The sequence below is a fragment of the Montipora capricornis genome, chromosome 5, assembly GCF_036669925.1.
Source record: "Montipora capricornis isolate CH-2021 chromosome 5, ASM3666992v2, whole genome shotgun sequence".
NCBI lineage: Eukaryota > Metazoa > Cnidaria > Anthozoa > Scleractinia > Acroporidae > Montipora > Montipora capricornis.
Window position 1 is genome coordinate 3,572,394 of NC_090887.1, and position 16,071 is coordinate 3,588,464.

General features: G+C 38.8%; 2 protein-coding genes across 6 annotated transcripts in view; both read right to left on the reverse strand.

Annotated features, from left to right (window-relative positions):
- Nucleotides 1-7,277, reverse strand: part of LOC138049142 (uncharacterized) — a 28,699-nt gene extending 21,422 nt beyond the window's left edge. The window contains exon 1 of the mRNA XM_068895291.1: nt 6,990-7,277. The gene's annotated coding sequence lies outside the window, so the exon portion shown is untranslated. The remainder of the gene's footprint in view (nt 1-6,989) is intronic.
- A 6,869-nt stretch (nt 7,278-14,146) lies between these two features.
- The window catches only part of LOC138049156 (uncharacterized), a 30,941-nt gene continuing 29,016 nt past the window's right edge, over nt 14,147-16,071 (reverse strand). For 4 of the 5 annotated variants that reach the window (XM_068895313.1, XM_068895314.1, XM_068895315.1 and 1 more), the window contains one exon: nt 14,147-15,638. The gene's annotated coding sequence lies outside the window, so the exon portion shown is untranslated. The remainder of the gene's footprint in view (nt 15,639-16,071) is intronic. The other variant, XR_011132309.1, reaches the window with a different exon arrangement.

Genomic DNA, 16,071 nt, shown 5'->3' on the forward strand with positions numbered 1-16,071 from the left:
GATACAAACCGCTATAATTATTTTTTGTTATGTAAATGAGGACTAGTTAGCATCAGAAAAACATGATTTACACGATAAGGGTTTAATCATCCATGAGTCGACTTCTAGCCCAAGCCACGCGAAACTGTGAAACAATGACGCACCATGAAAACTAATTGATGTGGAACATACGGATCATCAGAATTCAATGCTCTCAAGCGCCATCTTGTTTTATTCACAAGGTGCCCATCCAAAAACAAAGCCTGTTCTAACCCATTCTCTCTGCGGCCAAATGGGTCTGCCAAATCTGCGAATCAGCGAGCCATGCGAGCCGTGTGAGTCTCGCATTTAAGTCTAAGAAACCATTTCAAATAGCGCTGATAAACAGTATTTAAGTCTAAGCACCCAGGTTAGCTTTCAATAACTGTGTGACTCGCATGTTGACTCGCATGGCTCGCCATGTTGGCTCGCATGACTCGCAGCCATGGCTCGCATGACTCGCAGTCATGGCTCGCATGGCTCGCATGATACATTATCAAAACCCATTATCAGCCTCAGAAACACAGCAAACAATTAACAATTACTTGGCGAGGTTGAGCAAAATATTGTTATTTGTCGGTGCCAAGCAGATAAATTATTTCCCAAAGCTGAAGGCAGAAGCAAATAAATTATTGATATGCAAGATGCTTGCACGTCACGATATTTTGCGATAACCAGGTTAATAATTGTTTTATCATTCGATCACTAAAGATGTCAAATCACTCTCTGACAGCTCGGGGCCCCACGGCCACTGAAACTACGTCAACCATTTGTCCAAAAACTGGCCATGTCTCCCCCATTTCTACAGTTTGATGTCATTCTACAAAAAATGTTTCTTTTGCCTTTGTCCAGTCACACCTGCCCCAATTCAATGGAGTGAGAAATCAAACGGCAGACCTTTTGCAATGGTAACGGGTAAAGGGACCTAAAAGGGTAAAGGGTAAAAGGGTGAACAGCGAACGTTGAAGGGTTGAATCCACGCTGGGAAATAAGGATGCTTCGGTTCCTTTGATGCACTATGATCTAAGTTATCTTTGATCAATGATCCTTTTTCGGATCATCACAAAGAAACGCCAATTCTTAGTTACTGTTCGCCTCTTTTTTGAAAGCTAGTCCTCTTGTAAAACCATCGAAACGGTAATCGTCGGGCATCAAACTCTCTTCATTTGAATGGTTTTGCTGGATGCTTTGTTTTGAAGCGGATCAAAGCAGAGCAAAACAAAAAGTCGGATGGGCTTTTACAATGCACATGGTAATTATCCATGTGTTAAGTTTGTCACTTAAAGGGGTAGTGTCAATGCTACTTTAGGAAATCTTCAAAACACTTAAATACGTCTTTGCATCAATGAAGACCAAGAATTAATGCTGTGGTTTTGTTGCCAACAACCATTGAAGTGCACTGAAGCTATATTCGTTGCTGCTTACAGCCAAGGATGGATAGTATGCATGGAAATGGATAGTAACTTGAAAAATCTGGCCAGTTTTTTCAAGTTTGGAGATGGAGAACAAGGATAGGCACTGTGTATTACCCATTCTTTGTGCGGATTATGCCTACCACTAGCTCTGTAGGCTACCGGAGATACTAGCTACTTTGTTTGCTGACCACCCAAAATTTCTCGTATTGTTAACTTTTTTCTCGTATTCTTTCTTAGATTTCATTCATTTAGTTTACCAAAGAAGATCAGACAGAATTGTTTCAAAACTTCTTTTATCCCTTTGTTCGCATGGTCACCGTAATTATAGCTTGCTCTCGTTAGCTTGGAATTTTTTTCTCTTGGGACTATTTAATCTTAACTAATCTGTGCTCAATTTCATTGATCAACATTATATGGACGAAAAGGAAGCAACACGGTAATATTACTCATGGTAATTCTAAGGACGCAAGTCAGCATGTTGAAATTGAAGAAATTAAAATGCAGAAGTTGAAATTTATCTGAAAAATCCGAAGGGCAACAGTTTGGTAGAAACCTTTACCTTTCACCCTAATCTTCACCCATCACATACCCTTTACCCAGCCCGAACTAACATATTGGCCTATACTTTATACATTAACCGGTGAAAGTCCTGAAGAAACAAAAAATTGGTCGCACACGAACAGACTGAATGTTGGCCGAAGTTCAGTGCCAGTCAAGGAACGAATTCGGAATTCATGAACATTTCTGAAAGCTTAAAAGGTAGAGTTACCTACGAGACAAGTGCCAATGCGTGAGAAATGCTCGTGTCGCCGTGAGAGGGTGAGAGGTTGCATCGAAATGCGTGACACTTGAGAGCTCTGGGCCATTGTGAATCATTTACCACAACGCCAGCAGACGCTGTAGTTGGATAACTGTTCCTTTTTAACTCTTTGGCACTTAGCGGCGACTATAACTAGTTTAGAAATTCCGTAACATGTCATTTGCCTTCACGGTATCAGGACGTTTCGCCCACAAGACGATCGCCTGAAGCGATCTCTAATCGGAAGAAGAACACATTTTTCTTCGAAACGCAAGGGATTGCGGCCAAAGGCGCAAGAAATTGTGGTTATGCACGAATTGAGGAGTTGAGATGCGTGGTCGGATCAACAGAAGCTTGCAGCCACGGCCTTTCACTGCGCAGTAAGGCAATCGCTGTGTTAAAGAAGGGTCTGATTTTTTCGATGCCGTGATGCCTTTTGTTTAAGACTGAATTTTAATATATCGAAATTGGGCTATTTGTGTGAAGGTTAGACTTAAATTAGGTGTTAATTTATACACGTCTCATGTTATTATTATTATTATTATTATTATTATTATATTATATTATATATTATTACTATATATTATTACTATTATTTTTTTTTTTATATTTATTTATTTTTTTAAAGATTTTTATTAATTAGTATGCTAAGACCAAAGAGAAAGACACATATGTAATGGAATTTTTTTTTATAATGCATATTCAATGATTTATTATTTTATGATTATTCCTATTGTAAAATTTAAGATTTTTCTTTGAATTTGTTGATAAAGTTATTATGTATTAAAAAATAATAATAATAATAATAATAATAAGAATATTATTATTGCTTGCTTCTTTAGTCTGTGAAGCACCGGGTCCAACCCATGGGCCTTAGGTACCAAAGAGTTTACTTGATTGACAGGACCTTTCTCAAGATGTGAGCTGATCCCCGAAGAGTAATTTTTTGGAGCGCATCAATGCTGACTGTGCCTGGAATCTTGTCAAAGTACTTCTCCAGTCCCTTTGTTATTATTATTATTATTATTATTATTATTATTATTATTATTATTATTATTATTACCATGATTATTATTATTATTATTGTTGTTGTTGTTGTTATTGTCATTATTTCAATGTCTTTCCTAAATTAGGAGTATCTATGGTAAAACATTTAAAACTAACTTTTTCGATTTACAAGGCTTTTACGGGGTGAAACCAGTCCCCCTTTTTCGATTTACAAGGTTTTTACAGGGTCAAACCACTGCCTGCTTCATCGATTTACAGGATTATTGCAGTGAAACGGAAATATTTACAGAGTAAAAGAAAGTCTGTCGTATGTCATTTACATGATATTTACAACCTTTTCGTGCCATTTACAAGATTTTGGCCTTGGTGTGTTCGCAATTTACATAATCATCTCTTAATTTTTACATACTTTGTCCGTTCTATTTACATTTTTTTTACAGTATCTTCTAGGATCCTGTAAAAGGGCATCTTAGCTGTAAACTTTTATTTACAGCGCTTTTAATGTAATTTACATGATATTTACATGTTATGATCCAAATTTACATGTGCATGTAAATTTATCGATTTTTCCAGTGCAAATTCATTCCAACTTCCCCAGTACCGGCTTCACATAAAAGCCTACTCAAAGAGTTTCAAGTCTTTACCCGCTCTATGCCCTTACAATATATATTTGCTGACTCAACCGGCAAAACCGGGCCACCCGTTCCACGTTAAAACAAACTAGCAACCGCCACCACAACCATCAGTGGCACTGGAAAGCCATTTGGAACGCACAAAATTTGAGATTGCCTCCATCACTTTTTCGAACGAAAAAGATAACCTTTCAGCACAGCAAAGGAAAGCCCTTAAAACCCTACCCTTGCCTAAAGCAGAAATCAACAACTTTATTGATGTTTTCCCAACTTATTCCACACCACAATGAAATTCACGCATGAAATGTCATCGGAAAAGATTGTTTTCCTTGATACAGAAGTTTTTAAAATCCTGGATGTTCAAACACACTTTAAGCTGACGGAAACCTTCCAATACACGCATTTCTCCTCATGTCACCCTCTCAGCGTCAATAAGGGCTTTGTAAAAGGCGAAAACATGTCTGGCTTTCTGAGAGGTCATTCTTGTTGTACTGCTTTACTTAAGATGGTGGATGACTGGAGACTGGCTCTTGACTCCAAGAAAATAACTGAATCTATTGCTATTGATCTTTCTAAAGCATTTGACTCAATCTGCCACAATCTACTTCTGGCTAAACTGCGAGCCAATGGTCTTAACGATGATGCTATTGCTTTCTTACAATCACACTTGACTGATCGTCAGCAAAGGGTCAAGTTTCATGGGAAATTTTCCGAATGGTGTCCAGTCAAATGCGGCGTACCTCAAGGTGGTCTACTTGACCCTCTGTTATTCAATATTTTTCTAAACGACCTAAACTTTGCTGGACAAATCTCATCTTTGCGTCTATATGCTGATGATACTACAATTTACGCATCTGATCGTGACATCATCACCTTAGAAATCTCTTTAAACCAGGACCTTAACATTCTGGTCACCTGGTTTTCTCAAAATTATCTGATTGTCAGCGGTATCAAAACTCAAGGTATGATACTTAATTGGTAGTCACACTCATGTACCCGAATTCTTCATTGGTGAAACTAAGGTGGAATTGGCAAACTCTCTTAAAATTCTTGGGGTGACTATTGATAACAAATTGACCTACTGTGAACATATATCTAACATGCTCAAGAAAGTCTATGCCAAGATTGGTGTTTTAAGACGTCTTAAAAGACTGATGCCTTGTAACGTGTCTCTATCACTTTACAAGGCCTACCTGCTTCCTCATTTGGAATACTGCAGCCCACTACTTATTGGAATCAATAAAACTGTGAACTCTAAACTAGAGTCAGCCAACAAATATGCACTTAAAACTCTACTAAACCTAGGTAATAATCTTGACTATGATACTATATTATCCTTGAGTGATATGCAGTCTCTTGAACATAGACGCTATTACAGTTCTCTGGTTTTATTATACAAATGCATGAACTCTAACGGTTCACAATATATCAAGAACTTTTTTCAGACTCGTTACACTAAATATAATTTAAGAGGTAGGGGCATTAATCTGGAACAATCTGGCTACAGTAAAAATTCTTTCATACTCGTTTACCTATATAGTTAGTCGCCTATGGAATAAACTGCCTGCACATATTAAAACCTCAAGTACCTTATAGTGACTTCACTCGTAACCTGAAGGCTTTTGACTTCAGCAAATTAGGGCCCAGCTGTCATTGTAACTCTTGTATATAGTTTCATTTCTATTTGTTTTCTAATTGTACATGTATATTCTTACCCTGTCCTAGTATCTTAAGTAATTATTATATTTCCATTTGATTCTATTTCCACAGTTATTGTTCTGTACTTGATATATATTTAATATATTTCATAAAGTTTTACTAATAGATAGTTTTATAGTCTTACGTTTTAATCATGATCCTCTGGCTCGGGCAACTGTGAAACCATTCATCACTTATGACAATAAACTTGATTGAGAAAGAAATAATTCTTACCTCGCCTTTTGGAACGAGGCTACCCCGAAAGCTTCGCCCAGGATATACATACAAAAGAAACTCAAAACATGCAAGAAAAATTCTTTTCATCACCACTTTCAATCCTGCTACACTGCTACACCCTCCATTAACTATGGCTACACCGAATCTTAAAAAGATCTTAATTTAAAAACACTGGCCCCTTATAGCGGGCAACCACAATCTCGCACGAATATTCCCAAATCCCCCAATGGTTGCTTATCGGAAGGACAATAAAGTCTCTAACAGACTATCTTGTCAGAGCGAGAATTCCTTCACTTTAATTTAACAACCATGAGTTATATGCGATAAGGTTCGAGTGACAGCGTTACAACAACATTTTTTTCCGATTGTAGCTGGGCAACAGACTGTATCGCGGGGGCTAATGGGGTAAATTAACTTCTATGAATTTTTGTCGTGAAATCTCGCAAAGGACGAGCAGTGAAACATGTTACGTTAGTATTGACCACTGTCGAGCTGATTTACAAGTCGTTCTCATGTATATTACTGTACTTTTATAGTCACACGAAAAGTAGAACTAATAACCCGGCACAGCAACTCCGCCGCCGGGCTTGGACTTGTTGTAAAACTCTACCTCGATAAACAGTTCATTAAGCTGTAATGGGGGGTCCAAATCCGCGAAGGGGGACTAAATCCGCCAGCGAATTTGTACCGAGGAGTCCAAATCTAGGAGGGTCAAAATTCGTTAGGGCACCGGTTTTTTCTAACCATGCTCAAGACCTATTGAAATTGAAATCTCCCTTGAATTCCACGCACGAACCATCGTTAAATTACGGCAAGCATACTTGAACATCTCCCTTCCCCTCGGCAGCATTTCTACCATTTCTATCGGCCCCCTTTGCTCGCCATTTCCCCGCTTTTCGGTAGAGAGAAACAGCGAGATCAATAAAATACGTCTGCCACGGAGGCATCTCTAGTGAATTCTGTTGCGATATTTTTAACCCTTTTATTTCCTTCATAAGATGCGTGGGCGAATCATCTTAAGTAATTCGCCTTCAAGAGTGTCGCGTAAATTAAATGCATGATTCACGCCGTGCAATTTTATTGCATTGTATGAATTTGCTAAAGCATATCACATTCTTTTAAGGACATCAAACAGAAGTGGGCATTCTGAAAGTAATTCTTGGATGTAAAAATCAGTCTTACCTTCTTGCATACTAGTGGTTAAAACGACCTTGTAAATTGTCACGCGAAGTTTATCTGCAAGGCGGAAGCAATCGCCGGCGAGGCCTTGAGCGCCAGTGAATACGATAAGTAACTCCGAGTCTACATCATCCGACGAGTTCGTTCCTTGGTACGATGAAAACTCAGGCTATGATAAAGGACGGCAAATTGAGGCGATCAGTGTAAAAATCAAAGAGCAAAGCAAGGACAAATGCAAAATGCTAGCCTGCGTAGCAAGACTTCCTGTTCGAAACAATTTTCCTAAATCTGGCCGCGCGAAAGTTGGGGCAAGAAAGTGAGGGAACGATCTACTTGGTTGAAACGTCACCAACCATATGACACCCCCGATATCAAGCCCCGACCTTCGATATCAGGCCCCTAAAACACAATATCAGGCCCCAACAAACAGCACGATTCCCCGGTCATATTTAACCCTTTTTGCCCTCCATACAATCAGTAAAAGTCACGAACATTTCAATGATCAACAAAATAAAAATGAATTCTTAATCCCAAAGCGGCTGTGTTTTATTCTTTCTCAGCAAGTCAGATATGAGGCCTTCCAAGGGTGGTTCTGATGTCGCCTTGTCGCTCATTTTCAAGCCCACCTGTCGCCTGTTTGGCTAGAGACAAATGTCGCTGTCGAGTTTTCGTAATTTTGTTTAATTTGTATCGATAATTAAATGGTAAAGAGTGAAATTAGGGAATATACCACTGTCACTGTCGCTTTTTCACTAGAATACAAATGTTCCCAAACCGCGCTTAATTTTTGTGTCCTGTAATTTTGTTTAATTTGTAACGATAATCAAATGGTGACGAGTGAAATTATGGAATAAAAAGGCTGCAGAAATTATTTGACTTTGGACAAAACGCGTGTGAAATTATTCCCCTAATTTCACGAATATATTTAATTAGCTATTATGCCACTGTAGAAAAAGTTGCCACGGCAACATTGTAATTTCACATGTGAAATCATAAATTAACGCTGAAACTTCGCGCTAAAAATAAGGAGTAATTTGACACCCATGTTAATAAAAGAGTAAGGCCTAGTTCAAACGTCGAGGTTTTCATGTACTCAAATGTAACGAACCTAATTAATTCAATAAAGTGCATGAAAAGATCGATGTTTGAATCAATTAAGTTCGACCCAGTCTGCAACTGAAATGGACTCTCTGAGGCTGTCATAAAGTCACAGTAGTAATGTACTACACTACTAATCATCTAATGGTACAATTTTACGAAATAATTTTATGGAAACCATACTATTTTTATAATTTTATGGTTACCATTTTTTAAATGTAGCGAGCGGCAGCGTAGAAAGCTTGAAAAGCTTTTGAGTAGGGGATGGCGAGCGTTTAGAATTTTCTGCGCGCAGCGAAGGGAAGAGGAGCGAAGCGACGATGGAGCGCACATATTTTGATGGTTTCACAGCATTTTTCAATTCATTGGAAATCTCTCTGTTTTTATTTTTTGGAAATCACTCTTTGGAAAACTATATTATTTTAGACTTTTATGGAAACTATATTATTTTGTAATTCTATGGAAAACTATACGTTTTTCAAAACATGAAGTGCGCTTAAATATTCACATCATGAAATGGAACAGGAAAGAATCACAATAGCGTGGCATTATTGAAAATAAAGAATGGGGGGTTCCCCATGAAAACAATCTCATAAATATGTACTAATAAGATAGTTTTCTCAGTAAAGTTTATGAGTAAAGTTTGTTAGCAAAGTTTGTCAGCAAAGTTGAAATGCGTTTAAATATTTACTTTCTCGGAAAAACAGGAAGTCTATGATGTCATACCACAGGGACTTTCCCAATTAGTCATCAATTTAGTGGAGCCATAAAAATAGACTGTGCTTGCTTTACTTGTATGTAGACCGGCACAGCAATGCCGTGACGTCATATGTAATTGATTATTTTAAAAGCCATCATGAGACAGCACTACCTAATCTTGTACCCAGATCTCCCACGGTCATACGGAACAGAGTGAGATCTGGGTACGAGATTAAGCACTTTACGCCACAGCTGTGGCGTGGCGTCATGACTTTGCTTTGTTAATAACCGTACGGTACTAATGCAGTCTTCGTTGACTGATTTGATTCGTTGACTTATTTGATTTGAGTACTTTTTCACAATATTTGTTAACCGTTTCTTTGTAACTGAGCAGAAAGTGCTGCCTTCGTAATGACATCTCCAAATGGTTAGACTCTCCAGTGTTCTCGGATAAGGACTAGAAGCAACTCCAAAAAGGAGGGCATGGAGTTCTCAGTTTTATGACATGTCTTCTGGGGTATAGCTACAAGGTCATAAATTACAAAGCTAGTGCAGGAAACCATGACCCGGAGCCTACAACTCTACTGTGTTCGTGTAACGGCGTTTTCACAGACCGATTTATTTTTATATTGAATTTCCCGCGAATGAGACTCCCACAGGAGCCCAATGACCAATTACAAGAAATCAAGCTGACGTCATAGGGTTAGGGTTAGATCGGTCTGTAAAAATGCCGTTACATAGGCCCAGTATGGGAGCTGTAGGCTCCGGGTCATGGGTTCCTGGCTAGTGGCTGTTCGTACGGGACCCGTACACCCCGACCTATATTTGCTATTCATACCGGAGTCTTCAAAATACGGCGATTATTACAGGTTCTAACCCTAACCTTGAGCGACATAGCCACGCCATTATTGCAAGCTAACCGTTTAAAAATGGCTGCTTAGACTTAAATACTATTCACCAACGCTATTTGAAATGGGTGCTTAAACTTAAATGTGAGAAACACAAGCCGGGTAAGATGGCCACTGATATCGAACAAAGGAGGTATTTCGTAAAATTGAACAGTCATCAATGCCGTTGTTTGATAAGTGAACTGTATATGAAAGAATTATAGACGAGGTAAGGCTTCTCGAGTGTTATTGAACCTGTAATAATCATTCTAAGAAGACCCCCACATGAATAGCAAATATAGGTCGGTGTACGCGCCCCGTACGAATAGCCACTTTGAATTAGAAAACTGTAGAAAGTTAATTGCGTCCTCCTCTCCAAATAAAGTTATCGTATCGTATAGCATCGTAATTTTCAGAGATTACTGTACACCGCTTTCGTAAATTATGGCCCAATTGTTTGTGTGTTTTCTGTTTTTTTTTTGGTAATTTTTTCTTTAGACCAATTTCGATATATTAAAATTCAGTCCCAAACAAAAGGCATCATCTCGAGGCTATGGGGAATAAATATAAGGACTTGTATGAGTTTATTCCCAGAGCCTCGAGAAAATGCCTTTTGTTTGGGACTGAATTTTAATATAGAGGGATATTATACCAACTCGCCGCATTTTAGTTTTTATTATAAAGGCAAACTGGTCCGAGATAGAAAAGGAGAATTCTGATTGGTTCTCTGAGCTGTCCGAAGTTTGCAATACGGACCGCTAAGATGGATTGGTCACAAAGCAGCGTATATAGGTTGCCAAACTGTTCCCGTTTCTGTTTCCATTTTCTCGGACATAAGAAGACAAACGCGAGAAATGTTTTTTATTTTAGTCACATCGGAGTTCCACAACGAATTTTACTTTCCAGAACCGTTAACAGAGGCGGGCGAAGAGGCAAGTCTCAAGGAACAGAAAACCCTGTTCGATCCGTATTGGGAAAATGTTGGTCTCGTTCCTTTTATGGATCTCGCCTCATAACTTAAAAAGGAACTCGCCAATTGACCACTTTCATAAATGGTGACCACGTCACCTTTGCATTCTTTTGCATTTATGTTGATCAGACCTACTGCCCTCATTTTCAAACAAATATCCTTTTTGAAATTTGCTTGTAGTTGCGAGGCTAGAAAAGCTTATTAACATTAAACAAAAGAATAGTGTTTTTGGCCGTCATTATGAAAGAGGTATATATTTTCCCAGTACGGATCTGACGCTAGTTCAATAACATCTACATATTTTCTTTAGAATTTTGAGAGTCACGGCGAGGCTCCAAAGGTTTATTAGCACCAAAAGGAACGAATATTTCATTAAGCCGCCATTTATGGAGAAGGGTCTGTGAAAGTCTCCTCTAAGATCATAGTTTTCTCCTGATAATGTAGGGATGTTAATTTTTCCAATCTATCTAGCTTTGATACAGATAAAAAGGAAGACACTCAAGGGCTACAGAACAGGTGAACAAGAAGTTTTAATTTCATTCATTGCTTAGGTTCCTAGGGTGAAAAGGTCAGATTCGGAAGTCGACAGTTTCTAGTTAGCTTCTTGTCCGGTCGTCGCACGAGAAACGATTTTTTCTGTCAGTGGAAGGGGAGTTGCAGAGGGGAATGCGCTAATCGAACCAATCAGGATAGCCCATTTTGAGCCTCATTTTAAAAGCGAGTCCAATTATAACTTAAACGTTGTCATGGCAGTTTATTTCCATATGAAAATCTATACTTCTGTAAATAGGAAGCCTTAATAAACGTTAAAATGACTAGCCTGGGTAGGTGGCGGGATATTTTATCGCGGGATTATTCAAACACGCGCGATTAATTTAGTTTTGCCCGAGAGCGAGCGGCTGTACTCGTCACTATTCCTCTCAACAAAATATCCCGCCAGTTACGCAGGTTGTAAAATGACATAGTTGATAACTATGATACTGACCTGTTCAGATTTGGTGACAAATCTATGATGAGCAACAAAAGTAGTTAAGGCATAAGTTGGGACACAACATATGGATTGTTAAACACTCTTAGATATTTTATCCATGGAATGATTTACCAGAGAAGATGAGATCCACGTCTGTGTATGAGTTATATATCTTTTAATAATTAGCAATTTCGTTTTTTGTAATTTTATTATGTGTTTACCTTAAGGACGTTCGCGCGAAAATTTTCTAACATTGATTTTTTTCTACAAATTTTACCATTAAAGATGATGAGTTAGTGATGTCAGAAATGTAAAAAAATGGGGGGTCACCGACTTCGTTTTAGAGAGAACTTGCCCGGAAGAACACCCTAAAACTGAAAAAAATCCGGCTTCTTAACCGAATAAGGCCACAGAGTCTGCAAGCCCAAAAATATTGCAATTACATCTTTGAAGTGAAATCTTTTATACCAAACGTGGACCCATCAAGTGAATTTAGTTAACTGTTGAGGTTCGTGGCATGTGAATTTGCGTGCGCGAACGTCCTTTTAAAGTCAGTTTATCTTAATTAAGTTTGTCAGCTTTCGGAAGAATTAACATTATAGAGCAGTTTTCAAATGGCTGTCGAAAGTAATTGCGTGATTGCAAATGCTACGCTTAGTGATTGGTCAAAAATTCGCGCGCCAGTTAATCAACCAATGAGAAGGATGACCAAAACCAATCGCGACATGCACGCGCGATTTTTCCCGCGCTTTGAGCAAGTTGCATGGAATTGCCACTATTTTGGATTGGTTCATTGCGCTGTTTGCACCTGTTGTGATTGGTCGAAGTAATTACTTTGGTATTTGTTTTACGACACTCAATTGAAAACCGCTCTATACTACTCTGTAACTCCGAATTGAAACAATTTCCTCCCCCCCCCCCCCCCCCATCCGATGCTGGTGCGGGGGAGAGGGTGAAATGGAAAGACTAAGGGAGGAGATTTGTCCAACATTCCTAAAAAGGGGTATAAAGTGTCTCTTTTTTTTTTTTTGCTTACTGTAGGGATTGCGTAAGAGTACAATACTTAACCAATTCTTGTTCTTACATTTTACTTGTGACCTTTTCACCAAAAAACGACGGGTTTAAATTCTGGGGACACAAAAGCTTTAATACTGGATTACCGTGGATTACCTTGCGGGAGGTCGCGATTTTGAACCCTGGCCAGACCAACTCTCGGGTTCTTGAAATAACTTAAGAGAAAGTGATTCCTTTTTAATTTCATCTGCACATTTTTGGGCTTTCATGACTTCTCGGACAAGGACCACAAACCGTAGTTCCCGTCCCACAACCCTACAATGTCCATAGCCCTGTGGGATGTTAAAAGCCCACGTACTGTTCGCAAAGAGTGAAGCACAGGGTTCCCAGTATTTGCAGTGCACACTGAAATTGGATCCTTGCTCTGTTTTGTGCCCCCAACCAACTCGGTAAAACTAAAATAAAACGATGAGGTTAAACTAAGTTGTTTTAGACCTGATAAAACACGACCTGCGAGTTTATTGAACGGCTTGAAAAACATTCCACAAAAAGGGTGTCCCTCTGGAGTGTGAACAACTGTTGATTGTCAGAGGAGAACATTAGCTAGCATACAAGAAAAACAAGCTATAGCTAACCCTTATTAGCTGGCGTTATAATAGTTTGGTAGAAAATATCCTCTCCTTTTTTTAAGCGTTGGAACAGGAGACAAAGCTGGAAGACTCCACTTTTGAGAAACTCAAACAAGAATCGGAAAAACTGGAGGAGTTAACGCAGGCATCTTGCTCCTGGTGGATTTGAATCATGCTAGTCACAGTCTGCATGGTTTTTATGTTCATGATTATGTTTATTCGACTTTTCCCAAAGAAATGAATTAATTTAAGTGTCTTGCATTACCTTGATAGGCAAGAAAATGTCTTTATTCAACCAATCAGAAGCGAGACCAATCCAAGCAATCTCCATCTTGGCCAGTTGCAGTTTTTTTTTGCTTCGAGTTTTAACTATACCGCTGACCGGTTGGCTCATTTTGTTGATAATCGGGCTTCCGTATCGGAGAGCGTGGGTTCGAGCCCCGGTCAGAGCAACATGCGGGGTCTTAAATAACTGAGGAGAAAGTACTGCCTTTGTAATGACATCTGCGAATGGTTTGTCTTTCTAGTCTTCTCGGATAGGGACTATAAACCGGAGGTCCTGTTTCTCAATCCTGCCGTTGGGCAATTAAAGAACCACTCACTGTTCGCAAAGAGCATTAATAAATTATCACTGGGTGCTCTCACTCCCAACCTCCCAGGGCAGATGTAGGTTTTGGGAAGGGAGGAGCCCAGAGAAGAGAGTGGGAACCATGGCAACACCCCAGAGCCCTCTGTTACTTTTGGCCACGTGGTCGGACGTGACCAAAAGAAACGAAGGGCTCTTGGGACGAGAATGGACAAGTTATGACCACGTCCTTCCAGTGCCGACTTGAAACGATCCCTAAAAGCCACTGTGATTGTCATAGCTCAATGACATAACGAAAGGCTTTGAACCTAATTACTTTTACTAAATAACTTTTATTTTTACAATTCGAATTAAGACTGCTATCTGGGAAATAACCACTGTAAAATTCCATCTTTGAAGTGATAACTGCAAAAAGTTCATTTGATCTCTACAAGTAATCATTGACAAAAATTGCCTGTATGTTTTCCCATGCAGCTAACTTGTAACATGTTAAATTTCTAAGCTATTATGTCTTCAAATTTCTTCGAAGTACAATGGAAACTTGATTGAATGCAATTTCTGACGTTGAGTTACCTTGGAACAACTTTACAAAAACTTGAGACAAGAATCCAAGACCAATAAATATCACCGTGAAATAATTCTTATGGGTAAATCACAAGTTCAGATCATCTTTGTGTGCTTACTTTAACCTGTCTAGGCAAGTAACTAAAAACGTCTGGAAATAAGAAATCTACATGCGACAACTGCCACACAATATTGCATAAGAAAGTGTTGGCTTAAATATGGTTACATTCATTATACAAGGGGGGATACGTGTTGATATCAACTATATTGTTACTTACGTAGCAATCAGAGCTTCGTTTGCTGTCAAAACAAGGATTTCTTTTGTTAGAGTGGTTGAAACTTCTGAATAACCAAAAAAATTAGGTGGTTGAACCTTGTAGGGGATGGTATATCCTTTTGTTCTAACACCTGTATATATTCTATATGTACAAATCTTGAAATAAATAAATAAATAAATAAATAATTTTTGCAAACAGATATCTTTGCTACGTGTTTTTTTTTTCTTGGTGCTACAAAGATCTACTTTATGTATGGCAATCTTGAGTAAAAACATACTTCAAAAATGCAAGAACAAAAGCATACATATGCGCATGAGCAACACGACTAGATTGCTTGAATTTGACAGCCGGGATTAATCACGTGAGAGTTGGCCAATACGCAATAAAAAACATAAATCACAGTCATTCATGATTGACAGACAGCTGCATGGCGCATATGAACTGTCCTTGTTCCTGGGCAGTGGTGTCTCTTGAGGCTTAACCAAAATAATGTAGTGCCACCATTGTGCTAGTACGTCACAATTCTGGTTCCCTTGCGTCACTCACAACGCCTGAGACACCAAGTCAACCAACACACTGTGCAAAAGGAGTTGTAACTTTCGTGCTCGTGGATTCCTTGCCACTCCTAAAACAAAGCAAACGAAACTCTGCGAAAATTAGTACTACAAGACGGCTGCTTGCGGGCTTGAATGTATTTGTGCTATTTTACAACATGTTTGTCTTACGTGGTTTCAAGATCTTTAGTTATCTTTGATCGCCATGGAAGAATGCTTTACAAGCTCCGTGGTCTTTGACAGTCATCTACAATGACAGCCAAACACAAATTCCAAAGAATGCAGGGGACGAAGTTGTTTCATTCACGGTACGTCTGAAGCTTTGGCAGGAAAGAAACGTCACAGGTCTCACGGCATCCACTTTATTGGTGCGGTAGATTTTCCAAATTAAAAAAAATCACCTCTAGAAGAATAAAGATATTAGGAATTCAGATGTGTTGACATCAAGGCAAATTTAAGAAAGTCATCGTCTCACTTACGCTTGCTGTCTGTCACACGAAAAGGCTTGAGTAAATTCATTAATTTTGCTCATAACACCTATTGATTCAATCACTTGTCTGCATCGAAAACAATGATTGCAGATGCTTGACTTCCGGCTTGATGTGCCAGATATAAGTTTAACTAATGGTTTATGGCATGGCATAATTATGCAAAATATTATGCATGCAGAATGACTAAAAGAAATCAATTACCTGATCGGCACAATTTACGAACGCTTATGTCCTTGCAAGAGACCGGATAGTTAGTTAATGTTTACAGTCACGGGTTCCACGGTATAAATCATCTTTAAAATATCTGACTTTCAGCAATTTTTTTTCAAAAATCATTCTCCATAC